The sequence below is a fragment of the Peromyscus eremicus genome, chromosome 1 (assembly GCF_949786415.1).
Source record: "Peromyscus eremicus chromosome 1, PerEre_H2_v1, whole genome shotgun sequence".
Taxonomy (NCBI): Eukaryota; Metazoa; Chordata; class Mammalia; order Rodentia; family Cricetidae; genus Peromyscus; species Peromyscus eremicus.
Window position 1 is genome coordinate 150,366,038 of NC_081416.1, and position 26,977 is coordinate 150,393,014.

Below are 26,977 nucleotides of genomic sequence, written 5' to 3' on the forward strand. Positions count from 1 at the left end.
AAGTCACTGTGTCATTGGTTCTCTTTCTTCTATAGTCTCCTGAATCTAGATGCCTCTTCAAACTCCACTGATTTCTACATCTTCCTGATGCTGATTATAGATCTTGATGTGTAAGCACTGGCCTCCTTCCCTCCCAGCCCTCCTCCTTCTCTCTTCCCCTTTCTCCATCCATTCTTCCCTTCTCTTTTTCATTCCCTTTCTACTTCTTTAGTAATTATTTGAGCATCTTTATGAAAGATTAGTGATAAATACCTGGAATCCAAGAGTAGAGTTCATACAATTCTTGTCTTCTCTTTAGGAGATCTCAGATTATGCTTTCTGTGATGCTGGCTGTTGAACCTGGGGCTTCCACTTGCTAGGAAATTGCTCCACCACAGAGCTACATCTCCTGCCTTGATTTTTAAAAATAAATTACTGTGCATTACAAGGGAATAACAATTTGCTAAGGTTCTTTGCAGCAATAGCATGCTACACAACTCAAGATAGATATGGGATTTGCTCTGTAATGAACCTAACTTTTCATTGGCAGAAAGAGTAAGGTCAAGGATCTTTTTATTCTGATGTAAATCTGCACCCAACCTCAGGACATCTCCTTAACTTGCGGCATGGACACTGGTATGACTTTGTAGCTGGTGGTCTCTAGTGGCCCAGCCTGCCCCACAGTTTCCTGAAACCTGAACTGCCCATAAGTCCCATCATGTGAGAAGAGATTTTTGGGCTAGCCTCTTGCTGGTGGTTAACAATATACAACACACACATCAGTGTGGAACACCTCTAAATTGATTCCACACTTTTTACTGTCCAACTGTAGTTTGGATTTAGTATAAAAATAGCTAGAGGTGAGAGCACACATTTAATTAAATTTTGTATGCATCTGATGTTGTGTATAGAAACATCACCCAAGGGGTATAGATTTTTATAATGAGCCTTCTTCCTTTGACTTTCTCCGACTTCCAACCCCATTTGAAGGCCTGCGCTGAAAGGCCAGATTGCTCCTTTCTTGTACTTTCAACTTTACAATAGGATTTCTTGCAAAAAGCTCCATTGGTCTCACTTGCTGTTAGCACAGCAGGGTCCATCCTCATCATGCTTTGGATCTCACTGTTTCCCTGAACTGCCAGAACAGTTCCTGACTATTTTAATGAGGCCCGGCACCCCAGCCCTGGTGTCAATGTGAAGATACTTCTAAAGAGTTCAAGCAGTGTCTGGTATTCGGAGTTATTCAGTGCCATATTGTCAGTAAACATAAATATTTCCCATAAGCTAAGCAATGACCTTGAGTTTACTCAGTGGATTAACTAAGAGGCAGTATAAGGCTGTGATTCCATGGGTCACCAGGGACAAGTGAGGGAGTGCTTGAGGCAGTTTCAGGGTAATTCATTCTTTCAGGGAACAAAGGCTCTCTGTCCACCCCAGCAAAGTCACTTTCTTTCTGGTTTTACCTTCTGAGTGTGGATGCTACAACTTCTTCACATATACAGGATGTGAAGAAGGGAACCGTTTTCTCCTCCCCTCCATGCCTCCCTGAGGCCTTGGTAGTGAGTCCAGGCTGTGTGCAGGGATTTTGCTGTGCTGTCTTCCCTGTGTGCTGGGGATGGGGGAACACTGCAGTCTTCACTGTGTACTCTGGCACTGACAGCCTTCACCACAGATTAGAGCAGTCCAGTCTCAAATCAGTGTGTCAAAGCACAGGGGACTCCAGAGATAACACAGAGAGATGGGTGAGAACTCAGATCTGTCCTCCAACCTTCAGCTGCTTAACATGGGCCAGGCAGTTGGCAAGGACCCATTTTTAATAAAGTCTCTTTCTTCCTAGTCACACACTGGATAAAGCTTTCTGGAACTCCCTTTGCATGTAAATTCTCAGTGGGAGGAACGCTGCTGATAGAATATTGCCTAAATATTCTTTTTATTTTTTCTTTTCTTATAACAGTTAAATTGGAGGCCTGTTTTGCGTTGTCTTTGTGAATAATCGCTTTTATTTACTGTTTTCTAAGGAGAGACAGACTTTGCAGTCCTAGACAACTTAAGCTGAAAGAGGGTTATTAAAAGGCCTGGCTAACACAAAGACCCCCGGAGTGAGGGTGGGAAGTGGAGCTTGGCTAAGCAGTGAAGTGCAGTCAGCTTCCTGGGAAGTCCTAAGATCACAGCTCCGACCTTTGTCTTGTGCCCCCCCCCTGGGGTGGCAGCATCCCCAAATCTTTTAGGTTGGCAGTCTTAGGAAGAGTATGTACCCAGTCACGAATGACTGGACCACATGCTACTTAGGGACTGGAGCACAGGTGAACTTAAGAGCTTATGCAATGGGAATAGGCACTGGGTTCTGCTTCTTTGGGCTTTGCATAAAATGTAAAGGTGTTTGAGTATCAGATAAGCATGGAGTGTGTGTGTGTGTGTGTGTGTGTGTGTGTGTGTGTGTGTGTGTGTTAACAATAAAGATATAGATCTTCACTAGGAGAGCCAGGAATGGGAACCAGGAGGTCTGGCTTAGATTCCATACTCATGAACATAGGACCATAAGCTTCTAGTAATGAGGTCCCTCTCTCTAAGTGGGGATGAGAGACTTGTTGGTAGTGTCCAAGCTCTAAGTAAGTAGTAAGAACTAGGTTAGGGATTTCCAAGCAACAGTTCATTGTGTTGAATCACAAAAAATAATCCTACTTCTGGTTTGTTTCTTTGTTGTGGAAATGGGGGGTAGGGTGTCTTACTATGCAGCCCAGGGTAGCCTCAAACCGTGGTCTTCTTTCTGCTGCCTCCTCAGTCTGTGCTGCCTCCTCACTCTGGGTTACAGGTATGCATTGTTACACCTGGCTTATAAGCCTGTTCTTTTTCAGGTGTGTGTGTGTGTGTGTGTGTGTGTGTGTGTGTGTGTGTGTGTGTTCGTGTGCTCCATGTATGTGTAAGTTCCCATGGTGACCAGAAGAGGACATTGGGTCCCTTGAGCAAGAGTTACAGGCAGTTTTGAACTGCTCAACTTGTGTTCTGGGAACCAAACCAGTGCTCTGCAAGAGCAGCAAGCACTCTCCAGCACTGAGGCATCTCTCCAGCTCTGGGAGTCTGTACCTTAGTAGACTTCTTTCTCAACCATTCTGATAGTTTGTGTACATTTTAGAGTGATAGGACTAGACAAGTCATACTTGTTGGAAACCCTAAGCACCTGGCTTCCTGGGTCTGTTCTTTCCCCCTATTTATTGTGTGAGTTTTCTCCCGGGTGTAGGAGACCAGGGAGTCCAGGGCTGGCAGGAAACGAGTGTGATTTGCACATTCTCCTAGCAGCTCACAGCCTAGGATGCCCCCTCTCTACTTTGTATTCACGGTTCTTGGTGGATCACTTACACAAACCCAAATTGCTCACTAATGAGTCCAGTGGTTTTCCACTTTGGTATTTACAAACAAAACCAACAAACAAAAACAAAACATGTCCCAACAGTAAGAGCAAGGAATGGGAAAGCACTTTTTAGAACAAGAGAAAAGAGACCTAATAGTTGCAGGTCACAGATGGAAGCCCACTATGAAATAGAGTCTGGCATGCAGGTCTGGCCAAGGTTCCCCCCTCTCCTGTTCTGTAAGCCTGAGAGCTTGCACAAACATTACACTTTCTCTTTTAGAGCTGTTCCTTCATGTGGAATGGAGCTGAATTGGACCACTAGACTAGAATGCTTGTTACATTTCAGTGATTTAAATGACAGAACTATTCTCCTGGAAGTGAAGGAGGAACAGGAAGAAATACCAGGACTATCTCTGGAACAGAAAAGAGGAGTCACATTTAAAAAGGTGACTAGCATTTAATCTTCATACATAACATAATTTTAAAATTGTTTCCCCTGTGCAGCTTTATGGTCTATGGTATATTTTGTTAGCACTTTTGTGCCATGCACCATGATCAAGTCCCTGCTGTCAAGCTTTCCCTCATCCTGCCCATGTTACATGTTGGGTCACAGTTGACCTCAAGTTGGCAGACTTGATGGAGGTTGCACAGCTACTGGGTTATGGCCCTAGAATTTAAATCTCTTTCAATCCCAGCAGGGACTCTGGTTGAAATTCCATCAGAGCCTCTGCAGGGCTTGGTGAAGCACCCAGTATTAGGCCCCACCCTAGGCTCCTTATTCAGAGAATCTGTAAAGAAGCTCCCAAACTATTTTCTTTCTAACAAATCCCCAGACTGTGCCACATTCTCAGAGACCACATTCTGAAAACCATGTGCAACTGTGGTGTTTGGTGTTTGCTGTATGGGGGGTGGGAGTGGGGTCTAAGAACTGTAGTTGAGGGTTCTTAAAACATTTACACAAAATTTAGATACCTGAAGGCATTGGCTAAATTTGTTTGTTGCACCTTAAAAGTATCTACTTTGATGCCAATAGTCAGAAGCTAGGGTCACAGGATTGAATGTGAGCATCAGTCACCCCCGCTTACCCATACAGCATGTGGACCTTCTCTATTCTCAAGTGTTTATCTGCTCTATCAGGCTCTTAATAATAATAACACAACAAGTACCATCCATTTGGGTTATTAAGTTTAATTATTCAGCATGTTTTGCTTTTTCTCCAGCAAGTATTTTATTTATGTTAGCTGTTGAAATTCCACAGTCTATGAGGAGTGTACCAGGTTAAGTTTGGCTGATGGCGGGGGAAGGATAGAATAAACAGATTAGCATGGCTCATGCACACTGCAGTGTTTATTCCCACGCGAGTACTTATAATCTATGAATTTATAAGCTATTATGCTTTGTATGTCGGAAACAACACTATCTGGAAATCATTTTGAACTCTTAACATACATTGAATTATTTAACCTTCACAGCAAGATTGTGAGGTAATGTCCATTTTACAGACATGGAAACTAAGGCAGAAAGAAGTTACAAAACTAGATGAAGTTCTTTAGATGATATCCCGGCTTCATGTTTGTTGCTATGATAAAATGTCTTGAAAGAGAAAAAGTAGTAGAGAAAAGGGTTCATTTCAGCTCAAATTTCCAGTTCATGGCAAGATGACTGTAAGATTGATAGCAATGATTTTATCAGTGCATATGACATACAAATGCTAATAAAACACACTGTAGACAATAAAGCTGTACAATGAAGTCATAGCAGGACCTTGGCCATAGCTGGTCACATCACGTCCAGAGTCAAAAGGAGAGAGAGAGAGATGAATGTGTGCATGCATGCTTGTTGTGGTAGATTGACTATAACTGGCCCCCATAATCTCATAGAGAGTAGTACTATTAGGATATGTGGCTTTGTTGGAGTGGGTATGGCCTTATTGGAGGAAGTGTATCACTGTGTGGGGGGAGGCTTTGAGGTTTCCTATGCTCAGGATACCACTCAGTGTGTCAGTTGACTTCCTGTTGTCTGCAAGATGTAGGACTCTCAGCTACTCTTTCAACACCAGGTCTGTCTGCCTGCGTGCCACCATGCTCCCTGCCACGAGGATAATGGACAGAACCTCTGAAACTATAAGTCACCACTTCAATTAAATATTTTCCTTATAAGAGTTGCCATGGTCATGGTGTCTCTTCAAAGCAATAGAAACCTTACTCAAGTCACTTGTGCTCAACCCCTCTCTGCACTTGTATGGTCCAGGACTCAAATGTAGGGAATGATGCCACCTACAATGGGCAGGTCTTCCCAACTCAATTAATGTAATCAAAACAATTCCCTACAGATATGCCCATAGGATAACCTGATTTAGACAATAGTTCACTGGTAATCTCTTCCAAGGGGATTCACTATTATGTCAAGTTGATAACTGAAACCACCACTCACTGGTAACACTTGGTAAAGCAGGAGGATATTTGAGCCCAGGCTACCTAATGTTCTTAACCTTATATTGTGCTGTGGGACTACCTTTCAGTACTCATGGTGTGACTCCTAGCTAGACCAAAGCCTCCTTTTTACAGACAAGGAAACTCAGAAAATCACTGGTAAAAAAAATTAACCCATAGCTGGAGAACAACTAAACATTAACTGGGTGTGTTGGTGTACATCTGAAACCCAGCACCTGGTTGGTGGAGGCAAGAAGATCATGAGTTTGAGGCTAGCATAAGCTACATGAGATACTGTCTTAAAAACAAAAACAGGAAAAACGGTCATATTAGTTCTCATGACTGTGAGTTTCAATTGTAACAGACCTCATGAGACTCTTGGTTTACCATCATTATGCCAAACTACATGTAGTAAATAAATATTAATGAAAATCCTCTCATTGTTATCCAAAAGGGATCTCAGATGGCATCTCCTGTACTGTTCCTATTTGCACATCAGAGAATTTCTTAGGAAACTTTAAAAATTTGTGCTGATAATGTTCTGTTTCAGTCCATTAATGGGAAGTTTTCACAAGGGACCCAGATTCTTTCTTATCCCAGGCATCACTGTCTGTAGCCAAAGATGAGAAGTGCTGGTCTCCACCACGAAGTCATGAAACTTATAGGTGATGCTTGGAAGTTAGACCTTGTTGCAGATTTCTGAAGGTGAAACAAGTTCCTGTGAACATTGGCTTGTCTCCAATGTCAACTCATCCCTCGACCCACCTGAAGCATTTTCTTGTTCTGATACATGTCCATGAATGATGGAGCAATTCTGCTTGCCAATCACCCTATCTAACTGCCATGACTGAAGGGCCCTGGGATCCTCCTGTATGAATAATCAGACCTGACTGGCTGAGTGGTGCGGACTTTCTGGCTAATTTCATGTTCATCACTCATGTCCCTTTCCCCATCTACTGTGACATTGTTTCTGCTGCTCACACAACAGTCTACATGCACAGCCACAGTTCAGAACGCATCACCAAGAAAGCTGCCTGCCCCCTACCAGCTCAGTTCCTGACAACTGTGTGATTGGTCACTGTTGTTTCAACAGAGGTGAAGCTTGTAAACATTTCCACAAAGTACTTTAAATAGAATAGTAACTTCAAATTGTATTTGCAGGAGCTAGAGAGATGGCTCACTGGTTAAGCACTGGTACTACCTTGCAGAGGACCTGAGTTAGACTCCCAGAACCCACATCACAGCTGCCTATAACTCAAGTTTCAGTGGAAGCCAGTCTGTGGCATGCACACACATGCACACAAAACAACAAACAGACAAACAAACACACAACCTAACTTCTATAAATGTAAACAATGAAAGGTGTCCAAGCAATGCTTTGGCAGTAAAACAGTATTAATCTGAGTAAGTCTTTAGAGCATGCTTTTTTATTTTTCATCTCCTGTAATGTTTGTTCTCCCCATCCTGTTGAGTTACATCTGTTAGATGAAGTTATTGTCTTCATCTTCATTATAATATCCTTAAGAACTCACAGATTTTATGTACCAAATAAACATTTTCTGAACCTATGGCACACAAGTTAGGAAGAGACTGACTCCTAAAATTCAAAAGAAAAAAGCAAATGAGTTTGCGTATCTTATTAACCTGATGCCATAGCAACAGTGAGGGACCACAAGGAAGATGGGAATCCTGAGTTAGTGGATGCGCACATCACTTGAGCACACTAAGGCAAGGCTCCTGTCAGTCTTCCCTTCTGTCCTTCTGCGACTTGTTCCGTAGAGTCACACCTCAGACTCCCTAAGTTTCCTGTACCCATATCTGTGTTCATGGGTAGTCACGCCGCACTGGCTCTCACCTTGTATATGATTTGTATTGATATTTCCAAGGCTCTGTAAGACTGCATTAATCATCTACTCTTGTGGATGGTGTAAAGTACATATTAAATTGTCAGCAGGGCCAGGCTCCTGGAAGGTTCTGCAGAGGATTAGCTCTAAGTCTCTGCTATTAATTTTGGTAGTTTCCTTGGCCCATATTTCAAAACTCCAGTCTGAACACACTGTCTACCACTGTACATGCATGTTTGCAAATGTTCTCATTCTGTGAAGACTCCTGTCATGTGGGGTCTGAGGTCTACCCTGCTCCAGCATGATTGCATCTCAAGGGGTTCATCTGTACCGACCGTAATTCCAAACAAAGTCACATTCTGAAGTACTGGGGAGTCAGGCGTCCAACACACAGATACTGGGCATGAGAACATATTTCAGTTTGTGAAATCTGCTTTATCTAATAAGAATTTATAAAGTGTGGTGAAACAGAGGTTTAAAGTAGTTTCACATAAGGGCCTGTTCTCTCTTGCTGCCTTAAGAAATCTGCCACATGAGCCCGCCAACAAGCTGAGACCAGTCTGTTGGATAATGAGAGACACAGGTCCACTGCCTCCATGACAAGCTGACAGTCAGCCACTCTCCATAACACAGAGCTGAGGATGACTGGCAGCTGACCTAGATGGAGAGTGCAGGAAAGACCACGTAAGCCCAACTTGAACTGCACGGAGCTAAGTAAGTCTGCTGTAACCATAGCGTTGTAGCATTTCATTGAGCAGTCATGGATAATGCATTGTACCCAGAAGGGCATCATATAGGTTTAAGTTCTTAACTCTCCAGTTTTTCCTAAATAGTCTTGTGTTGCTAACAGCCAGCAACAAGAAAGTTTGCTACAATCACAGACCACTCAGATGTGAGCCATTCTATTGCACTGTTCCTGAGGCAGCCTCCCGGGGTTAACCAAGACATTTCTACATTGAAAAGTGTCATAATACAGCACCCTGTTCTATTGTTTGGAAAAGGGAAGAAAAAAGAACACCTAATTAAAGTTACCATTCTTCTCTTAATCTAGAACACTGTCAGTCTTTTAAAAAAAGTTGCCAATTATTCTCTTATTTGCTAGCCAGCAGATGTATAACTCAGCAAGCTTACCATCTAGATTTCAGATCTTAGATACATCAGTCATAACCTAATATGGATTTTTTACTTTCAATATTTTATCACATAGATTCTTGGAAGAGAGAGGACACTGCATCCTCTTGGCTTTAACCTCTTAGCAGTGCAGAAAAACATCTTGCATCATTCCCAACAAGCAATGCTTCCTCCTGCTCACACTAATGAGGGAAGGCTCATTGTTTCTTGAACAACTCCTTTATTATTTCTTCTGAGAAACTTCTTTTTCTCCCACTTTATAGTGAACCCCCCTGCACAACCCTCCTCATGTCCTCCCCCCATACCCCGAGCGCGCTTTGCTAGTTATTTTCCTGTAGACTGAAACATCATATTTCCTGTGACATGTAAATACAGCAAGGCAGCGCTCACATGCCTCTTTGGCCTTACCTTAACTGTGCTAAGGATTCTAGCCTAGACATGGCAGTACTTTGCTATATCTACAGTAAGAATAAAAGCTTCAATAAACACAGTTTATCACCATTCACAAGTTTTCCATACCCAAGGCAGAGAGCACCAAAAACCCTGATTTTACAGAAACAGAATGCAGTAGTCAGAAATGTACTATATATATAATGGGACATCACTGCTATTGTGCTTTACCTGGGAAAACTATTAAAGGGCTCAAGAGAAGCAATTATTAAATTCCACTAAGTACCATTAGCAAGCTCATGCCTGGGAGATAAACAGCAGATACAGGGGGTTCACTTTCACACATAAAACCTCACTTGGGTCTCTAGCTAGCTGTTGGATATGGCTGAGGAGGTGACCTGATTCCCTATGGGTTCTTGGGGCCCAAGAGTCACCTGGCCCTTCCTTTCCCTGGACAGTGCCTGGTCAGGAAGATGCTGACAGTATCCACCGGCAGTGGAGAACATGTGACCATGTCCTCTGGATTCCTGCTGGACCTTGTGTTGACCTGGGGTGAGTATCTGTTTCTGGAGAACCTCAGTGTGGTTCAGTGGTTTAGCCAACCCTGCCGCTTTGGTTTGAGAGCAGCTTGTCTACCAGTCTGTGTGCTGCAGATGGATTTGGGAGGTGCTGTAGGACTTTCAAGTAGGGTACCTAGTCAGAGGTAACTAGAGATGAAGGTCCACTGAATCCGTCCTTTAGCCTGAACTAGCTGTTCCCTGTCTCTCTTTGGCTTCTTGTCTTGAAATGAGATGGCTTGTTTCCATATGCATTCCCATCATTTGCTCTCAGTCGTCAGGAGATGCAGCCAAGGTTTTCTCCCCAGAGCCTGACCACTGTGTTTGGATTTTTAGCATCTACAGGAATAAATTAAGCAAACTACTTTCCTCAAAGGCATTCTGCCTCTGTTGTGATGCTATGGTATCCAAAATCGGAAAATGCAACCAAGGCTAGGTCAGCCCTTGAACACAAACTTATGAGAAAGTCCAAAAGATTATAATGTATCAAACAAGCCCATGAGGTCCAACCCCAGCTTCTCACTCACTGACAATGTTAATTAATTTTTGCATAAAATCCTGATGGTGCTTATCACAATCTCTCATCATGAAGCAAGATATGAAAGATGGTGTCATTCTCTGAACCCCACAACTACCTGGAAGAAAACGACTAGAGATCACGCTGCCATGAAGGACACTCTGCCATGAACATTTATTTTTATCACTTACTAAGTTATAAATTATTAAATTAAAATGCTAAATTAAAAGAATTAGAAGATATTTGAAGAACAGAAAGACTTAAGAGCATAAAAAATGGGCATGCTCAAAAGGATGGAGCAGGTCAGAGAGTGAGCTAGGAGGAAACACTTTTATTGGTTTTTTTTGTTTGTTTTGTTTTTCCAGATAGGATTTATTTGTGTAACAGCCCTGCTTGTCCTGGAACTGACGCTGTCACCAGGCTGGCCTTGAACTCACAGAGATCTGCCTGCCTCTGCTTCCCAAGGGCTGGGACTAAAGGTGTGTGCCACCACCGTCCAGCTCAGAAGGAAATTTTTAAAAAATTATAGTTCAAATCTTTACCAAAGAGATCCTGACCACATATTATGTGACCTCCATTTTGATTATCCATCTGTCCAATGCAAAACTACCTAAATTCAGCTCTTAATCTCTTTAATGACAGAATTAAATAATTTATCATTTCATAGTATTAAAGGGTTTTTCTAATATCCCAGGAAAGACAAATATTTCCTTTTCGGTTTTCATGTGTGGCGGCATGGTGTGCATGTGTGGTGCGTTCATGTTTGCATGTGTGTGGGCACAGGTAGGAAACTAAGATTTTGGAGGCCCAGGATTGATGTAGGGATCATTAACTGAGGCAGGATCAACCAGTTCACTCTGGGGGTCCCTGTCTCAACCTTTATAGGCTGGAGCTAGAAACTGTTCTTCAGCACTTACACAGGTTCTGGGGACCCAAACTTCTGTCCTTACCCTATGTAGTAAAACTACTGAGACATCTCCCCAGATCAAAAACTAAATTTTTAAAAAGAAGAAAATTTAAATATCTTAGCATTCCTATATACTTATCTACCTATATCTCTCCATGTATGTGTGTGTATAATCAACCTGCCTATATGTATAAATATATATGTGTGTATGTTATCTTTCTACATATTTATATAAATGCACATCCATTATATAACTATTGATCTGTGTATGTGTGTGTATGTGTGCGTGTGCCCATGTATCTGTCTACTTAAAACATCTCCATTTGAGATATATAATTTTTCGCATTTGAATAGCAAAAGTATTCTTCTTTGAATCATTTGTCTTTCCCACTTTACACAGTTCCAGGATGCTTCAATGCTTCATAAGCCCCCACAGGATGGAACTGATCATTCCAAGGGAGAAAACTCAAGCATACACCCCCTTCTCCATCCCTTGAACCCTGTTTCTCAATCTCTGCACGTCAATGGCACATCACTGGTTTCTGAGCCCCACAAGGTGATTATGTCCTGGCCTCTGCAGAAGAATCCACATTCCATTTTGTGCCTTTGTCTTCAGCAAATTGTGTCTGTCATTCATTTACTTAGGTGCCTGTCTCTTCTAAATTTAGAGTGATATTCAAGAAATTGAATACAATTGGGGAATCATAAAACATTTATTGAACACATCAAATAGCGATCTTGGTTGATGGTGATGATAGCTGCTAACTTCTCGTAAGCATTCCCTGTGTTCTATGTGATTTTCAGCTCTCTACTTGTGGGAACTGATTCCATAAAGGCAACAGTTCTATGAGATAGACGCTATTATGATTGCTTTATAAATTAGAAAATGAAGAACAGGATATCTGTTCAATTAATTTCTAGATACTAAGATTCAGAATTGGAATTTAACACCATCTGTTAAATTCTCATTAAATAGTTAAACAGTATTTTGGGCTGCCTTTCCTGAAGGAGCATATGAAAATTAATGAAAAAAAAAAGAGTTGGGGAAAAACATTAAAAGAAAAGAAAAAATCCTACTGAACATATGCACTTACCTATTATCACACAGGCTAGGTCTACATCACTGTTCCTGGAGTCTGAGAGCATGTTATATTACATAGCAAAAAAAGCTCTTGAGACAAGTTTGTCCTAGCCTAGAAAATCCAGCCCCACCACATAAGTCCTTGTGAGAGAAGAAGGCAATGGAGTCAGATAGCTGTAAGGAGGCTACCATCAGATGCCTTTGGAAATGGAGAGGAGCCACAGGCACCTGAATGTGGAGGGCTCTAATGTTGGGTAGGTTAGTCAGTCTTCTATCACTATAATAAACACCATGTGTGAGCAATCTATGAAGAATAAGGTTTGTTCAGGCTCTGAGCTTCAGATATTTGAGTCCATGATCAGCTAGCTGGTCCAAAGGCATTTGTCCTCTGATGGCACATTATTAGGAATGTGTGACAGAGCAGAAATCCTCACAACTGGAAAGTAAAATCAAAGATGAAGAGGTTGAGGTCACAAGGGACACGGCCAGAGTGACTTAAGAACTCCTACTAGGCACAGCTAATTAAACTTCTGTAGAGCCTAAAATGGACGGATGCATTCTCTCAACACCTGGGTTGTAGCCTTGTGAAACTCAGCTCTGATTTCTGACTTCTAGACCTACAAGCTAACACATTTGTTTATTTGGAAACAAATATTTCAGGTAGAGGAACCTGAAAGCATGTTGAATGTCAGCCTGGAAGGAGGATGATTTGATGGATTAGCTGCCTTAGAGCAATCAGAGTGTGGCTTGGCCTTAAGGCAGTAGTTCTCAACCTTACTAGTGCTTTGACACTTTATTACAATTCCTCATTTGTGGTGACCCCTCAACAATTATTTTTGTTGACACTTCATAACTGTAACTTTGTTACTGTCATGAATTGTAATGTAAATATCTGTGTTTTCTGATGGACTTAGGTGACCCCTGTGAAAGACATGTCCGATCCCAATGGGGTTGCAACCCACTGTTTGAGAACCACTACCTTAAGGGAAAGGAAAATGGATATTAGTTTTGATGAGAGAAGGAACAATAAGTATCATTGTGTTTCTTTCTTAAAGATGAGGCTTAGTCTACATTGGAGGCTTCTAAGTCTTGGGAGATGTTGGCTTAGTGGACTTACTTGGAAGATGTAGCATTATCTTTGAGACAAACACTGATGGAATTGTAAAGGAGATTGTAGGAACAGATATGGAAGAGTTGGGATTAAGGAACTGACCAAATTGGTAGGTAGTGACATTTTGACTGCCAGAGGCTAAGGGGAACTATGGATTTCTGCTGTAATGCACCAAGACTTCATTGGGCAGAGCTGACTGCAGACAGAGATAAAGTGATGATCCCTTTGTTAAGGAATCAGAAATCAATGACCCTTATATGCCTGTGTGCATGGTGTGTGTGTGTGTGTGTGTGTGTGTGTGTGTGTGTGTGTGTGTAATAAAAGCATTCCTGAGTAGTGGCATAAAGACCACTTATAGTAGCCTAGTGATAGTGTAACAGTGGCTTAATATTTTCAGAAGAATTGCTCAACTGTGATTTTCATAATTTATTACAGAAAACACACTTTGGCTGTACTGAAGGCTAAGTACGTATGAATATGGCCTATTTTTTAACTTCAAAGCTTCTGAAAGTAGATGTGTAGAGAGGCTTTCTAAGCTTAAGAGGCACAAAGGGAGTGGAAAGACTAAAATTCATCTATATGCAAGTTAAAACTTTTCCCAGAAGAAAGAACTAAAGTAAAAATGAATGGAACAAATTAGGAACCCAAAACCAATCAAGTGTGAGTGTGACCCACCATGGTTGAGAACACGCATGAAAGGGACAGAATTGAAAGCCTTTCATTACAAGCCCACAAATGACCTGGACAATTCATGAGGTAGAACGAGAACAATAAACAAAAAAGTATTCAGCTTCCTCATAATCCAAGAAATGAAAATTAAAATGAGATTCCTGTTTTGCCCATAAAATTAACAAACATTTAAAAAGCCTCATAATATCCTTCATCATTTTCATAAACTGCTAATGGTGTATGAATGGCACAGTTCTTATCAACTTTCAGTCTATATCTGAAAGTTTTCTACATAAATAATTAATATAAAGTGATCTTATATACAGCTTTTTCCATCTGAGTGTTTCTTGTAATAGTCTAACATTTAGACACAATGTGAATATTCAAAACCATTAAGAACACTTTTTAATAGTATTGAATTAATATGGTATTATTGAGCAATTTATGCATTCATCTACAAAGTGTAAGTTATAACTTGATTAGAAAATGAAGCTCACAAAAGTGAACCTCTTTAGTGATTTTTAAATATTTTTGAGAACTTTGCACGAACAGGAAAAATAGAATAAAAGTTTCCTGTGGACAAACTTCTCTACATTATAGTCTGTTTCTTTTCTGTTTGTGGCCTCACTTTTATCTAATAAGCATGTGCTGATATATTGCATATTAAATGAAGCTTGCCTGAGGATCAGAGGACAGAACAAGCCACTAGGTTAAACACAGAGGCCAGGCAGTGGTGACACACACCTTTAATCCTAGCACTCAGGAGGCAGAGATCTGTCTGGATTTCTATAAGTTCAAAGCCACCCTGGACTACATGAGATTGATTCAGTTTAGGAGAGAAACAGAGCTAAGCAGTGGTGACACACCTTTAATCCTAGTACCTGGGAGTCACATGCCTTTGATCCCAGGACTAGAGATCTCATACCTCTACTACCAATATTTGGGAAGCATACACTCCTTTAATCTCAGCACTAGGAAGAAAGTGATATGGCTGGGCAGAGAAAGGCATATAAGGCGTGAGGAGACAGGAACTAGGCCTTTTCAGTTGAGGCCTCATAGACATTCAGTCTGAGGATTTGTGGAGACAGGATTGTTGGCTGACTGAGGAGTTGGCAAGGTGAGAAGTGGCTGTGGCTTGTTCCTTTGTCTATCTGATCTTTCAGCATTTACCCCAATATCTGGCTCCAGGTTTTTATTATAAGATGCTGTGGGATGTTGTTCTGTATGCTGTGAATATGTGTTGCTCTGACTGGTTGATAAATAAAATTCAGATTGGCTAGTAGCCAGGCAGGAAGTGTAAGTGGGATAAGCAGACAAGGAGAATTCTGGGAAGAGGAAGAGCAGAGTCAGGAGTTGCCAGCCAGATACAGAGGAAGCAAAATGACAAGGCAGAACTGAGAAAAGGTACCAAGCCACGTGGCTAAACATAGATAAGAATTATGGGTAAATTTAAGTGTAAGAGCTAGTCAGTAATAAGTCTGACCTAATGGCCAAGCAGTTATAATTAATATAAGCCTTTATGTGTTTACTTGGGGGACATGAGTGGGAGAGATTTGTTCTGACTGCTCTGGCCAGGATACAGGAAAACTTCTAGCTACATTTTGGCGTACCAATGCAGGGCTCTAGAATTTCCATAAGGCCTAAAAGAGTTTAAAAAGGGCTTCTAAACACACAACAGTGGAGCCCAAAGCAGCTTTCTACTTCACGTCTCATACAGGTTGAGATATACAGGTACCAAGGTACAGAGACACCATGGCATGTGGACTTAAGCTACAGCATGGCGGGTTCAGGACATATGGGCTTGAGTGCAGCTTGTCAGATTCCTGCCACTGTACACTGTGATGTCTGTAAGCTGCGCAGAATGCAGCATGGTGCATGGTGGATATAGCTTTTGCTAGCTAGTACAGACAAAAAAAAAAAAAAGCGAAGAAACAAAAGGTTTCTGGGCTACACGCTGCTTTAATGGAGGCACAGACCCACTGCTTCCAAGAGTTGGTGGTAAGAATGGCTCCCAGAGCTGCCTGTAAATGTACCACCACCATGTTGGAAAGCTGAGGTGGGCGGAGTCAACAGCCAAGGCTGCTGCTTCTGTTCTAACCACTCTGCAGTATAAAGCAATGGGTTCACAATAAAACAGATTCAGATTAAATAAACCTCTAAATGGTTTACAATGTGTATAGAAATATACGTAGGCTTAGAAGAGAGAGGAAAAGGAATATAGACAGTTATAGAAATAAAAAAAATATATAAAATTTTAACTACAGAAAGACATTTGATTGTAAAGGCTACTAAGTTAAAACAAGATGTATGTTTTAAAATTATCTTTACTTCAAAATTTATGTCTAAGGATACTGTGCTTTGGAAAAGAGGTTCTGCTTTTATTTCCACAGATGATGAGAACCTATAGATTGCTTCCAGGCTAATATGGTTTGATCAAGAAAGACCCCCTGGGAGGTCTCCAGATATTCCAACATCCAGATCAGCTTCAAGGTAACTGGCTCAGACAATGCAGCCTCACAGACTACTCCAGTTGGGACTTGATCATAATTCTTAATTTTCTCAGGATCCCCATAAGATTGCCAGCACCCTCAACCAGCAGGAAATAGTATAAGAAGCTATGCCCAGATTCCCAAAATATTATTTATAAATGTTTATTTTTATTTAAAGATGGTTTATTATAAATGCAATCAATTTCTAGAGAAGAAAATGGGATAATATAGATATGATAGGATAAAAGGGTAGATTATTGAACCTGCTTTTAAAGAGTAACAACTTGTTTAAAAATGTTTTACATTGCTATGGATTTTAGTTTATTGATACAAATTTAAAGTTAATTTTGTTATACTTTATGTATATTTCTACTCTTGTTTAAAGTATTTTGTTTGTGCAACTCCTTTGAAATTGTAATGTATAGTTGAGAAATACAGATTAATAGTCTTCTATGATAATCAAACTTATACTCATGTTAGTTAAGTTTTCTAGATATACATAGATATATTTCAATTAGGTAGGTAATCTTCAAACATTTCAAAGATCTACAGAATATGGCATTTAAAATGTTTTAAAACTTAGACTTTCTGGACAGTGAAACAAGTCTGCTCCTGGCGGTACCGATTTACTTCAAGAAGAAAGAGAGGCATAAAAGACATTCCATATGGAATTTATCTTCTTCTTGGGAAATAAATAAAGAAAGAAACAAACAAACAAACAAACATTTGGGCAAGAAACTGTTCTTGACTGGACTGTTTGACAAAATGTTGTATTGACTTGACATGCATGACCCATAGGAAGGTGAACACTGAACTTTGCAAGGCAAGATGGTCCTTTGTTTTCCTGCTTTGTAGAGGAAACTGCCAAACATTCTACAGGACACAGAGAGAAGTGAATGAGAGACTCTAGGCCTGTGGGCTGAAGAAGGATGCCCCAACATTGCACAGGAACTTTGGATGACTGTCCAGGCAGACAGTTGTCCCTGTCATTCTAGATTTTTGGAAGTTGTTTACAATGTACGTCCTGTTTACTTAGGTAATATTATATCCTTCTGAGGTCTTTGATGTAGTTGAAGACTTAAATAGTTATAATTGTAATTTTTCTTGGTTATGATAAAAGATAAATTAGATATAAAACTTTAGACTCACAAATATAGGATAGATAAACTATGTTCTTTAATTTTGCCAAATACAAATGGACTGAATATTGTAACTGTGATTCTTGCTTGATAACTGTTTTGTTATATGTAATTTTACTATGTTAAAGTTAAAACCTTCCTTTTTGATTGGACAGAAAAGGGGAAGTGCTATATAATAAGACCATTTAATTTTTGAGCAACATCAGCATGCACTATATTTATAATATACAGACATTAACTAAATAGGTATTTGGTTTTTTTTATAGGGAATTGTATATGGTTTTCCTGTAAAATTTTCCCCAGAGGTTAATGGGTTTGACACTTGGGCCCCAGCAGCCACCAAACTTTTGTGAGCTTCTGAAGAATTATGGTGGTGGGACAAACTAGAAGAAGTAGGTCCTTGGGGTGATGTCACTAGGAGACTATTTTTTTAATCTCTGATCCCCTTTGTGTCTCTGATGCTTCCTGTAGGCCTTGAGATGAACAACCCTCTCTCCCACCCCTCTCCAGCTGCCAAGACTTTCTGTCCACACATATGGGACCAGGCGAGTATTTTAACTCCAACATTTAGCCTAAATAAGTCATGTCTCTTATGTTCTTTGTATTGGGGACTTTCTAACTGTGATGAGTGCAAGTGCAGGGACTATCTGCTAAACTTGGGGATCATATGGGAAAAAGGTATAAATCCAGTATGAAAAGACAGCCTGAAAATATTGTTCAGAATAATTTACATTTAATAGGAACATATAATCAATGCAAGTTTCAGTAGAGACAGCTCTTTTATGATTTAACAGTATTTTTCTTCCCTCCCCATCTCTATTCTCTCCTTCTCTCTCTCTCTCTCTCTCTCTCTCTCTCTCTCTCTCTCTCTCTCTCTCTCTCTCCCTCCCTCTCTCTCTCTCTCCTTATCCTCTGTTTCTCCCTTCCTTCCTTCTTTCCTTTTTATCCTCATCTCTGTATCTTGGGGATTTAACCAAGGACCTCATACATGCTGGGCAAGTACTCTACCACCAAGTTACACCCTTGCTCGGAATCTCACCCCCCTCCAAATGCAGTGTTTCTTTAGTAGGAATCCTGCTTCTACTTCTCTTTTTTTCTGCTCATTCCAATTTAATGCCAAACATCTAGAAGGAAAAAAACCAACCACTTGACTATTTATCTTGCAAATTTAAAATACGTAAAGTTAAAAGATGCCGTATCATTAAGCTGAACTCAAGAACCAGCACTTGAATCTCTCTGAAATGTTCTCCACAAGGGAGCTGCACAAAGACAGTATTTATTACACCTTGATTTCCACTCCAGTGTGGTGTTTTGTTTGTTATGCCAATTTTATTTTAAGTGACAGCCTTTACTGAAATAACCAAAGAGGAGGTTTAGAGCCAGGCAATGGGCTCCAAAAGCTGGATTATCTCAGCAACTGCTTGCTGCCTGACACAGACAGTGGTCACAGGAATGCTCCTCTTTTGTGAGATGCTGTCTGTGGGCTAACTTCCTCTTTGCAAATTACAAAAGATGCACATAGTTTATATCTGGTCTTTTTGGTCCTAAGGTGGGGCGAGAAATAGGGAGATATTAGCCTTATTGGAGAACTATCCAGGAATTTTTTTTCTCATCATTAAAACTCCAGTCAAATACAGCTCAGCACTTTTGTGTTGCATTTTTCCTCCTCTGTGGGTTGCAGCAGATGCCAGAACTATTGTCCTGCAGGTGTGTCTATGTCTACCCCACCCACCCTCTGCATAATGGTCCATTCCACTGAGCTCCTCATGCTTTGGAAAGCATTGGTGTCGTCTAATGCATCCTTTCTTGTGAAGAACTGATAGTTACACAGGCTGCTACAATGGGTACAACATATTCAATGAGACAGTCACCATCTGTTCCACCTTCCAATTACCAAAACAAGTGGAAACCAAAAGCAAAGGCTTCAGAAATCCTGGATAATAGTTTCTGTTCTTCGTATCTTGTGCCTGATGTGAGTGTTATTTTTAATTCCCTTTGGAGCCAGTTGTAGGAAGAAGCATATTTTATTTCCATCAGTGAGACACAATTAGAAAATTCGCATCCAGCAATAAGAGAAAATTACTCTCTGCAAGATGCATGTAAGCACACTGAACACACTGACCTCCACTGCATAGCGCAGATTCCTGCTTGGCTTTGCCAAGCTCACACAATGCTGGACATGACATGATTAAGTCGAAACTCTCAGAGTTACTGTTGCCTGGGGAACAGCAATGGACTCACATGAGATGGTATGATAGTGTCAATACTTCTACCCAGTGGGCAATGGGCTCACAGCAAGATCTGAAGCAAAATAAGATGATTTGTATGTGTGTAGGGGAGGTGAAAAATAACATTGAAGGAGACTGAGATGAGAGGCTATGGGACTTGGCTTTAAATTAATGCGATTCTAAAAGAGAATTAAGATGATGAAGACAGCATTAGCTTAGAATACTGAAATGCAAAAACAGGATTCTACTAACACACAGTCATCAAGTGGGAAAATGAGAGGAAAAGTTTTGTATTATATGTTCTCATTCCAGAGGCAGATATCCTACAATAGGCTGGATCTCCTGGCATGTACAAGAACAAGCCACCAATTATTTTTATAATGACCCAGATCTATTTCTTTTGCTACATGGTTAATAAATGACAGGTGACTGGGAACTGCAGCTGATTAGGGATGGTACACTCAATATGACTGACAGCTGCTGTTCAGAGTCTGCCCCATAAGCAACATGGTATTGAGTGCTGTGTCTTTAGCCTCAATAATTACATTTGCATTCTCCAATATCTGATAAAACTCCCTACTTTTTACATACTCTCCACTCTCGAATATTATGTTCACCATTATGTGGCTCAAAACTGACAAAACTAGGGAATTTGGAGTTGATGGTTACTGTTGTTTGTTTTGTGAGCATTTTTCTGACAATGAGAATGTAAGTACACACATTTGCAGCCTCAGCCTGTCCACAAAGGATTGGCATCAACAGAATGGTCCTTATACCAGATGGCTCATAAGCTGTCCAAGAGTAGCATCACACTAGAGCTGTCCCTAGCTTGGAGTGGACTTGTAGCTTTACCTTTTCAGGATAGTAAGCAGACCTTATTGCTGGTTGTTTTAACTCTTTGGCTCTTTACTCTTTGGGGGCCTGCTACCCAGCTCCCAAATAAATACACAGAGTCTTATTCTTTCTTATGAATGCCTGGCAATAGCTTGTCTTATTTCTAGCCAGCTTTTCTTAACTTAAATTATTCCATCTGTCTTTTGCCTTTGGGTTTTTATCTTTCTCTATTTCTGTATACCTTTCTTTACTTCTTTCTCTATTGCTTACTATGTAGTTGGGTGGCTGGCTCCTGGAGTCTTCCTCTCCTCCTCTTTCTCACTTCTCTATATTCTTTTCCTCCTTCTATTTATTCTCTCTGCCTGCCAGCCCTGCCTATCTTTTCTCCTGCCTTGTTATTGGCCATTCATCTCTTTATTATACCATTGGAGTGTTTTAGGCAGGCAAAGTAACACAGCCTCACAGAGTTAAACAAATGCAATATAAAAGAATGCAACACATCTTTGCATCATTAAACAAATGTTCCACGGCATAAATACATGTAACACATCTTAAAATAATATTTTACAACAAGACCTGATTGTCTAGTCATATTTTTCCCTCCTTATATAGGAAGGCCATCAAAGCATATGTGTTTTTTGATAAGTTAGGGCTGGAAGTTCAAGTCCAAATACCACTAGATACCACTAGAATGGAACCTCAATGTCTAATACTAAAAACACTAATTATTAGACTTGCTGACTGCTTTTTATTATGACTTCTAGTTGTTGTAATTTATTTCATGTTTTCTAGACAAAGGTCATGACAAAGCATCCATGACATGCTTACATCAGCTTTCTTGAGATGGAATTGAAATATAATGAAGTATGTGTGCACATTTAAAAGATTGTTAACATACATGTAATCTCATGAAACAGTGACCACAATCAAGATGGAACATATAATCCTTTTCACAGGTGGTTTTCTCTCCTTCTTGATTCCTTGTCCAAACTAAAGAGCCATTGATTGCTTTTGTGTCACTGTAAACTAGGTGACATTTTCCAGAACTTAATGTAAATATAGTGAGTGATATGGCTGTGTTTCTTTCCTGCCTTTACTTAGCATAAGCACCATGCAGTCCTTGCACACTGCACGTGCTTTATACCTTCGTACCCTGTCACTCTTAAGCCGAGTGGCATATCTGAATTGCATGGACATACCATGATTTATTTATTCATCCCGTTGTTGATGGACATCTGGGCTGTTTTTAGAATGGAGCTATTTCCGGACGATTCTGTTGTGTGTGTCTATGTGTGCTGGATGCACATTGCAGGTAGGTAGCATGCCTTACATGTGACAGCAGGAACTCTAACCAACTCAGTAGCTTTCTGGCTTCTAGAACAGACATGCTAGGATTTTCAAGAATTAATGAAACCCCATGAGAGGTAATGAGCAACAGAATCCAAGCTCCTTGATTCGTATGCTTCACTTCCCTAATTATTTTATATTAAAATTAAAGACAACTTTTTAGTTCAACCAAGAAATCTAAGAAGGCAAATGCCTACATTAGTCTCTGACAAAATTTTGTAAATTAACTGATGAAGGGACACAGCTAAACACAGACAATTTTGTTCATGACTCCATCTCATCAATTATAAGATTCAAGCTTTGCCATCTTTTCACCTTTTGAAAAGAGAGACGTATCTTTCATTTGAAGTGTGAATTTAATGTCTGGTTCCTATTTCTCTTGTAAATGCCCATTCATTGATAATGAATAAGCAGAAGTAGCAGATCCATACCACAGATTACTATTTACTAATGTAAAGAAACATATGTCAAACTGGCCCTTCCTGCTCATTAATCCAGTCAGCATGCGAGATTGTGCTTGAACACCCTGTAGTCTAGCTCACCCTGATACCACTGTGTTCCAACTCATGCCTTTTAGAAGCTTAGAAGAACTGATGTCCATTGTGGCTATTCCAACATGTTGATAAGGAAGTAAACACACACATTAAGCAAAAATCAGCAGACTGAGCTAAATCTGGTGCAGCAGGAAGAACAGAGCTTCTGGGCTAGGCTAACCAGTTTAACACTTAGGATAAGTAGTTTCTAACCCTAGGAAATCAACTAAGCCTTTGAATTTGATATTTAACCTGGTAGGGTCTGGATGTAGCTCAATTGACGCAGAGCTTGCCTGGTTTACATGACGCCCCAGCTTAATCACTGTGCTGCATAAAACTGCCTATACTGGTACACTCCTCTAAGCCTACAGGTCAGAAGGTGGGGACAAGGGCCTCAGAGGTCCAAGGTCATCCTCAGCTACATAGTGAGTTTGAGAATGTTTACACACACACACACACACACACACACACACACACTGCAAATATGACATTATGATAATACTACTTAGCTTACAATATTGAGCAAATAGCAAAGTCCCCAACATAATGACTGGGCCATATTGACTTCTAAGTAAAAATAGGAAAATTTTTTCTCCCCAGGCTGTCCACCATTCTGAAATACATAACCTTTAATTACACTTGACAACCCAACTACAAAATCTCTCTTATGTTAGGGAAATCAACGCATGACTAATGAGGATATCCTGCTAGAATTGCAGAGGAGCTATTTATCTGGCACAAATGCACATTCTCTACTTGTGACTAGTCTACTGCAATTATGTTGTGTGGTGAGGAAGCCCTGAAGACCTATTCCAAATAAATGAAGAGAGAAAAGTACTTTGATTCAAATGTCTGAGGTAAAATAGAAACTCCTAAAAATCCAATTAAAATCTAAATCAAAATGTAACCTTGGCAGGTGAGAAGAATGGAGTTGCGATGCCTTGTAACAAATATTTGTCAGTTGGGAGCTAAAGAATGTGTTACTGGAATAATAAAGTCCCAAGCAGGGAGTCAGGTAGGGCTGTCCCTTGCCTCCACCCCAGCGCAGGACTTAGACTATGCCAATTCTCCTTATTACCTGCGGTTTACATCCTCAAGTGAGTGAGTGACTTCATATTTTCACTAGAGGATGTGTAATAGAAAATCCATTTGTGTCTAATCTCCCCACACAGTGAACACATGGGACACATACTTCAAATTTCATGTAAGCAAATTTATTTATTCTGTTTTTCTCTGTAGAAATTGGGTTATCTTTATTTTTTTTGACAGAAAATTCAAGGCACACCATCTTTCAAGCTAGTGTAAGATGTTAGACATGGAAAACAAGTCATAGTACAGTCTTTCATTTGGGAACGAAGACTCAGCTCAAAAACTGGATTACTTATACCAAAGACAAACTGCTCAATGGCTCTGAGAAGGGCCAGCTTGCTCTTCTCAGTCTGGAGTACAGGCTGTGAAGTGCCTGGTCTTGGGTCTGGGGAGTTGGTGTGTGGGAGCACTAGTCAGGCGTTCAGTGCCTCATTCTTTGCCTGAGAGTTAGAGCCACATCATTCATCCTTGTCCATGCATAAAGGAAAGTAGTTTCTTCATTCAGCTGATGTTGAACCACTGCTCCCTGAAGAAGAGTCACCATGTGCATCTCCTACACAGGAAGACAGCTGCCATGAGGTGTGAGCAGTGAGAAAACTCTAAACAACACTGAGAATATCCCTTCCCACAGACTGCTTTATTTACTCTCCTTAACAACTCCACCTTAGAGGTGCTATCTCTCTTTATGACTGGAAGAACCAAGACTCAAAACCTCCTTTAAGACCTCATACTAATAAAGCTTCTGGTTCAGATTTGCTTACAATTCCAAACTGGCACTGCCACAGATATTTCCATACTCATTCAAGTTTTAGATAAATTTAACAATCAAGAGTAGGAACATTTTGTTTAAACATGCAGAAGTTTGAGTGGCAAACGAATGTCATTATGAAAAAAATAGAATGGTGATTTACAAACCTGATATATACAATATTATATATAATATGTATTCATTCACACATGTGATGACATGGCTAATGTATCTGCATGTGTTTGAGACTGTACATTTGTAGGTATGTACTAAATATCCTTAGTGGCATGCATTTTAACCCAAGCTACTCCACAAGGTGACATAAGAGATCTACTTGTGAGTGAGAGGTCAAGCTGGGACACATAATGGGACCCCATTTTCAAAACAATATTTTTTTTTTTTTTTTTTTTTTTTTTTTTTGGTTTTTCGAGACAGGGTTTCTCTGTGTAGCTTTGCGCCTTTTCTGGGACTCACTTGGTAGTCCAGGCTGGCCTCGAACTCACAGAGATCCGCCTGGCTCTGCCTCCCGAGTGCTGGGATTAAAGGCGTGCGCCACCACCGCCCGGCCAAAACAATATTTAAAAAGAAGTAAAATACAACTAATCAAATTTCAATTATTCCTCTCCCCAGATGATAGCAGATCCACGCCCACCTTCCTACTCACCTCATTCAAGTTTGTGTTTTGGTTTTTCTGTTTTTTGTTTTTTTGTTTTTCATCTTTCAAACCCAATTTGTGCTGCCCATGTATTCACGGATGTGTGGACTTTACCTACCAGTCACAACACTCTTAAAGAAAAGTGACTCTTTTCCTCTTAGTGGCTATCTAAGTGGCTAGGGGTGGGACTTCCTGCTTTCTCCAGTCTCCATGCTGGAATTTGATCTGCCTCAAGTGTGCAAGGAGCTTGTACATGCTGTCACCACTGATGTGGGTTCATATGGGCAGTTGTCTTGCTGTATCTGGAAGATGCTGTTTCTGTGTAGTCACTCACCACCTCTGACTCTTAGAGTCTTCCTGCCCCTTCTTCTACAGCAATCCTTGAGCCTTAGGAAGGAGGGAAGGAGCATATTACAGATGTTCCATTTATGACCGAAAGTTCCACACTCTTACTCTCTGCATCTGGGCCAGTTGTGGGTCTTTCTGTTGATCACCAACTATTGCAAACAGAATCTTCTCTGATACACACTGAAAGATGCATTGATCTATGAGTGTAACACTTACAGATCTGGATGTAAGACCAAAGTTTTACAGTGGGTCTATTTTTAACATTATTGTTTAAACTACTTTTTGTAATGCTACAGAAACTTACTACACATCCCACTGAGGTACAAAGGTTTTCTTTCTCCCACACCCTCAGCAACACTGTTATCACTTCCTTTTTTGATAATAGCCAATATAACAAGTGTGAATTTATCTCATGTGATTTGTAACCACATCTTCCTGGTGATTAGTGATGCTGAGAACATTATTATATATCTACTTGATGGGTTTTTTTCCTTTGAAAATATCAGTTTGTTTCTTCTGTCCACTTTTTTCTTGTTTTTACGTGATTTCCTTATAAGGTCAGGTGTTCAATCCCTATCAGTGAATGCTTTGAAAATTTCTCCCACCAATCTGTAGGCTGCCTTTTCATTTTATTTCTCCTTTACTGGATGATGCAATACCATTTAGTTATTTCTGTCTTTCTTGCCTGTGTCTTGGTTCATAGGCAAGGTCATTGCCAAGGTCAATGTAAAAAATTCCTGTTTTCCTTCTGGGTTTTGAAAGTTTCAAGCTTTCCATTAAGTCTTTAACCCACTTCTAATACTCTTGTGGGTGGTGTCACCAGTGAGTTCTGACATTCATAAATGTTTTTCCTGATAGTATTTATTGAAGAGTTTATCCTTTCTTGGATTTCTCATCAAATACTAGCAAATTTCTATCCAGGGACATTCCTATATGCTCTACTCTGCTATGCTGGTCTCAGAGTTTTTGTTTTTTAAGGACAGTAACATTCTGTTTCTATTGGCATAACTTTGAAATATGATTTGAAATAGGGGAATGTAACATTTCCTCCTCTGCTCTTTGTCTCAAGATTGCTCTGTCTAGTGGGGTGTCTACAGCTTTATACATGTTACAGAAGGACTTTCCTGTTCCTGTGGGTGCTCCCTGGAAAAGTGATGGGAGGCTGTGCCAGCTTTGTGTATTGTGGGCATTTTCATAGTCTTAATTCTTACTGGTTAACTTTTTATTAATCTGTGTTTCTTACAATTATTTTTACCAATGCCTCACTTTCAGCATACTAACTTTTCACCTGCTTTGCTAAATTTATTCCTAAGTTTTTTTATGTTTCTTGATACCATCATGACAGAATTTTAACAAGAAAATTCTTTTCCAGTTATCTTGTGGTTGGTATATATATAAATCAATGGATTTTGTGTTGATTTTTATCTAGAACTTCACTGAACTTAGGAGTTCTGGAAATTTTTGGTGATATCATCTGGGAACAATAAACAGAATAATAAATCTTCTAAAAGGCAGTCCTTTTGGAAAGAAAAGAAAAAAAATAAATGCTGGTAAGTAACAGTAATCATATCCATGGTGCTCTTAATTGAGATTGAAGGAA

The 26,977-nt window shown here is 40.2% G+C and overlaps 2 long non-coding RNA genes across 3 annotated transcripts; both read left to right on the forward strand.

The window, feature by feature from the left end:
* Positions 1-26: 26 nt before the first annotated feature.
* Positions 27-18,142, forward strand: LOC131902364 (uncharacterized). 2 transcript variants are annotated; one of them, XR_009377071.1, is made up of 3 exons: positions 27-110; positions 16,358-16,457; positions 18,067-18,142. It is a non-coding gene; the product is annotated as an uncharacterized LOC131902364 (long non-coding RNA). The 2 variants fall into 2 exon arrangements; XR_009377072.1 differs by lacking the exon at positions 27-110 and adding an exon at positions 11,478-11,662.
* Positions 18,143-23,215: 5,073 nt separating this feature from the next.
* LOC131902365 (uncharacterized) lies at positions 23,216-24,376 on the forward strand. Its single transcript, XR_009377073.1, has 2 exons — positions 23,216-23,394; positions 23,807-24,376. It is a non-coding gene; the product is annotated as an uncharacterized LOC131902365 (long non-coding RNA).
* The last annotated feature ends 2,601 nt before the right edge of the window (positions 24,377-26,977 follow it).